We start from the raw sequence: 4,886 nt of genomic DNA on the forward strand, positions 1-4,886 counted from the left end.
TCTTCTCACTATACACTCGTCAACTTCTTGGAAAAACGTATTTCTGAAGCATGTTCCAAGAATTTTAAAGCCAGGGTCCCTTCTAAATGAGTTTGTGGCCACTTTAGGCCCCACGGAAACCTGTACCAAGATGACCGTTCCGGTTGTCATCCATCCTACGGTCCAAAACAATTACAAGAATTTTGATTCCCATATTGCCAGGGTTTCTTTTAAATGAGTTTGTGGCCACGCTCCACGGGAACCTGTTCCAGAATGACCGTTTCGGTTAATATCTATCCTATGGTCTAAACTACATGGAAAACATGTTTCCGGAACTGGATTTTGATTTGTTACCCAAACCTTCACCCTAAGATGTCACGGAGTTTCAATTTCCTGCGATGCACAGTGTCGCTTTTTGCCGATTTCGTGCGCTTTTTTAATAACATCGTTTCCCAGAAGCACTTTTTGTGAGGCGTTAGGCTCTGGTTAGATAATGTTAGGTATGCTCTCTTCAAGAAGCATAAAAAGAATGCTATGTTTTCTTTCGTTTTTTTTCGCGCTGTGGTAAAGAGCGGTGACAGGTCAGAACACAAAGAAAACACGTTTCGTATCTGAATGGCGACAGTAATCATGAAAAGTAATTCATAATTTTGATTCAATTTGAGCCTTAAACTCAATTTATTTTCTTTTGTATTAGGTAGCGCATCTGAATTTGTGGATTCTCCAGGAGTGGTCAACAATAATCGCTGTGCATCAGAAGCCGGCGATGGATGGAGAACCACATTTGATTGAAATGCGTTGCCGAAGAGAAGGAGCGCAACGACGATGAACAGCGGCAGTGCACCGAAGCAGAAAAAAACTACGGCTGGCTGAGGATGGGGAATAAAACTGTCGCTGTGGATCAAAAGCCGGCGATGGATGGAGGACCGCATTTGATTTCAATGCGTTGCCGAAGAGCAGGAGCGGAAGCGACGATGATGAACAGCGGCAGTGCACCGAAGCGGAAAAACTACGGCTGGCTGAGGAAGGGGAATAAAACCGCTGCGGACACAGAGTTCAAATCCGGTCCGGTAAGTGGTAGCTTCAATTGTGTGAATAAGGTGGTATTGTAATCTTATCGACACTGCCTGTAATTGCATATCTGTCCCATCTTTGATATGTTTTCTATTCAGATGAGACAGATTTGCGATAAGGGGGTGTCCATATACCACGTGGACCAGTTTTGGTCAGATTTGAATACCCCCTCCCAGCGTGGACATTTGCTCATATAAATTTTCAAAAATTTGTATGGACGTGGACAATCGACATACTTCCCCTCCCACCTAAACTGTCCACGTGGTATATGGACAGCCCCTAACAGGTAACACTAATCAAATTTGATGTATCGCCTACACTCCTGTTAATCCTTTATATTCAATTAATTTGTCGATTAATTGACGCATAAGGTATTTCTCTATAAATAGCTCCAGGAGTGTAGGGAATTCCTTCAAAAAATCTCCTTTAAGGAAATCCTAAATTGTTGTATCAATACTGCAAATTCCAGTCATTTCCTTCAAAAAATTTTTCACGAATTCTCGAAATTACTCTGGCAAGTATTTATCCGGGAATTCTTCTGAAAAGTTAGGAATTTTGAAATTTCCACTAAAAAATCTTTTCGGATGTACTACTTTAGACATTTCTCTGGGATTTGTTCAATGAAGTCATATAATTTATTCCTTGGCATGCTCCGTGTGTTCTGTCCTGGGTAATAGTAGTTTTGGTGTGCTTTTATCATATGGTATGATTTCTCAAACTGGAATTGTTTTCTTTTTTTCTAGATTACGCTGGTTGGATTCAAGAAAACACGATTCTGGCAACGGGCGGTCAGACTGACAAAAAATACCGGAAGTTGGATACAACCAAGATACGATGGATAGTTTTGGTTCAGTCAGGAGTTTTGATGTTGTATACGGAGGATCTCAGGTCGTTGGACAGAGGTCTTTCCACACGTCTCAAAATGGGCACAATTTCAGTTACAATTGTGCAAAACAGTTGTTCGTATTATTTTGAAGTTATTTATATCAATTATTAATTTTATTTTAATTTTATTTTAATTTAGCTTTAATTTAGTTTTATTTGAGTTTTAATTGAGTTTTAATTTAGTTTTAATTAAGTTTTAATTTACGTTTAATTCACTTTTAATTTACTTTTAATTTAGTTTTAATTTACTTTTAATTTAGTTTTAATTTAGTTTTAATTTACCGTCGTCGGGGGTGAGAATGGGTCACGGTTTCAACTACTTAGAATGCTTGTAGAATGGATTGAAAGTATCTTAGGGCAAGAAGACTTAAATATAAGAGACATTTTTGAACGTTTTTTCTCTACGACCTCCGGGCTGCCGGTGAGAGCATTCTCACCCCCCGACCCATTGTCACCCCCGATGGCGCTAGTTTAAATTTAGTTTAAATTTAGTTGCAATTTAGTGCAGTTTAGTTTAGTGAGAGCATTCTCACCCCCCGATCCATTGTCACCCCCAATGGCGCTAGTTTTAATTTAGTTTAAATTTAGTTGCAATTTAGTTTTATTTTAGTTTTTAATTTAAATATGTTTAAATTTAGCTTTAATTTACTTTTAATTTAGTTTCAATTTAGTTTTAATTAAGTTTTTAGTTTAGTTTTAATTTACTTTCAATTTGCTTTTAATTTACCTAGTTTTAATTTAATTTTAATTTACTTAAAATTTAGTTTAAATTTGGTTTCAATTTAGTTTTAATTTAGTTTTATTTTATTTTTAATTTACTTTTAATTTAGTTTTATTTTAGTTTTAGTTAACTTTTAATTTAGTTTTAATTTAATTTTAATTAAGCTTTAATTTAGTATTGATTTACTTTTATTTTAGTTTTAATTTACTTTCAATTTAGTTTTAATTTAGTTTTATTTAGTTTTAATACAGTTTGAGTTTAGTTTTTATTTAGTTTTTATTTACTTTAATTTACATTTGATTTAGTTTTAATTTATTTTTAATTTAGTTTTAATTTAATTTAATTTTTTTTTAGTTTCAATTGCGTTTTAATTTAGTTTTTATTTAGTGTTTTAGAGGAAGTAATTAAGCAACTCCCTGATTAGTTTCTGGTGGAATTCCCAGAGAAACTCCAGGTGGAATTCCGAAATGAGATCTTGGCGGAATTCTTAAAGGAACTCTTGGAGGATTCTGAAATAAGTTTCTGGTGGATTTCCAAGAAAACACGATTCTGGCAACGGGCGGTCAGACTGACAAAAAATACCGGAAGTTGGACACAACCAAGATACGATGGATAGTTTTGGTTCAGTCAGGAGTTTTGTTGTTGTATACGGAGGATCTCAGGTCGTTGGACAAAGGTCTTTCCACACGTCTCAAAATGGGCACAATTTCAATTACACATGTGCAAAACAGTTGTTCGTATTATTTTAAAGTTATTTATATCAATTATTAATTTAATTTTAATTTAGCTTTAATTTAGTTTTAATTGAGTTTTAATTGAGTTTTAATTAAGTTTTAATTTAGTTTTAATTTACGTTTAACCCAAGTAACACCAAGCATTACAGTATTGCACATATATCAATCACAAATCGGCATGCTAAATGCTAATTGCATTAGATCAGTTTTAACGATGCGAAGTTGCATTTATTCATCAACTGTCAGACAACGATACTCTAAATCAGCATTACAAATGCAGCGATGCATTACTGATGCTTTATTTCAACATGTCAAAGTGATGAACCATTAATTCGATCTTATAATTGCCCTTTTCCACTTTAAGTCAACTTTTAGGGCTGTGTTTTTTACAAGCATATATAGCTTCATGGTTACTTGGGAATTCACTTTTAATTTACTTTTAATTTAGTTTTAATTTACTTTTAATTTAGTTTTAATTTACCGTCGTCGGGGGTGAGAATGGGTCACGGTTTCAACTACTTAGAATGCTTGTAGAATGGATTAAGTGTATCTTAGGGCAAGAAGATTTAAATATAAGAGACCTTTTTGAACGTTTTTTCTCTACGACCTCCGGGCTGCCGGTCAGAGCGATGACCCATTCTCACCCCCCGACCCATTGTCACCCCCGATGGCGCTAGTTTTAATTTAGTTGCAATTTAGTTTTAATTTAGTTTCATTTTAGTTTTAATTTAGTTTTAATTTAGTTTAAATTTAGCTTTAATTTACTTTTAATTCACTTTTAATTTACTTTTAGTTTAGTTTTTATTTAGTTTTAATTTAGTTTTAATTTAGTTTTAATTAGGTTTTTAGTTTAGTTTTAATTTACTTTTAATTTGCTTTTAATTTACCTAGTTTTAATTTTCTTCAAATTTAGTTTAAATTTGGTTTCAATTTAGTTTTAATTTAGTTTTATTTTATTTTAAATTAGTATTATTTTAGTTTTAATTTACTTTTAATTTAGTTTTAATTTAATTTTAATTTAGTTTTAATTAAGTTTTTAGTTTAGTTTTAATTTACTTTTAATTTACCTAGTTTTAATTTTGTTTTAATTTTCTTTGAATTTAGTTTAAATTTGGTTTCAATTTAGTTTTAATTTAGTTTTATTTTATTTTAAATTTGCTTTTAATTTAGTTTCATTTAGTTTTAATTTAGTTTTAATTCAGTTTGAGTACAGTTTTAGTTACTTTTAATTTCCTTCAAATTTAGTTGAAATTTGGTTTCAATTTAGTTTTAATTTAGTTTTATTTTATTTTAATTTAGTTTTATTTTAGTTTCAGTTAACTTTTAATTTAGTTTTAATTTAATTTTAATTAAGCTTTAATTTAGTTTTAATTTAGTTTTATTTAGTTTTAATTCAGTTTGAGTTTAGTTTTAGTTTAGTTTTGATTTTGTTTTAATTTACTTTTTAATTTACATTTGATTTATTTTTAATTTAGTTTTAATTTAGTTTTATT

The 4,886-nt window shown here is 31.3% G+C and overlaps 1 long non-coding RNA gene across 1 annotated transcript; it reads left to right on the plus strand.

Annotated features, from left to right (window-relative positions):
* The first annotated feature begins 434 nt into the window (after positions 1–434).
* On the plus strand, positions 435–2,494 carry LOC134221909 (uncharacterized). The gene is made up of 3 exons (XR_009982385.1): positions 435–616; positions 677–1,049; positions 1,797–2,494. It is a non-coding gene; the product is annotated as an uncharacterized LOC134221909 (long non-coding RNA).
* Positions 2,495–4,886: the final 2,392 nt, after the last annotated feature.

Source organism: Armigeres subalbatus, chromosome 3, assembly GCF_024139115.2.
Source record: "Armigeres subalbatus isolate Guangzhou_Male chromosome 3, GZ_Asu_2, whole genome shotgun sequence".
In the NCBI taxonomy this organism is placed as follows: domain Eukaryota; kingdom Metazoa; phylum Arthropoda; class Insecta; order Diptera; family Culicidae; genus Armigeres; species Armigeres subalbatus.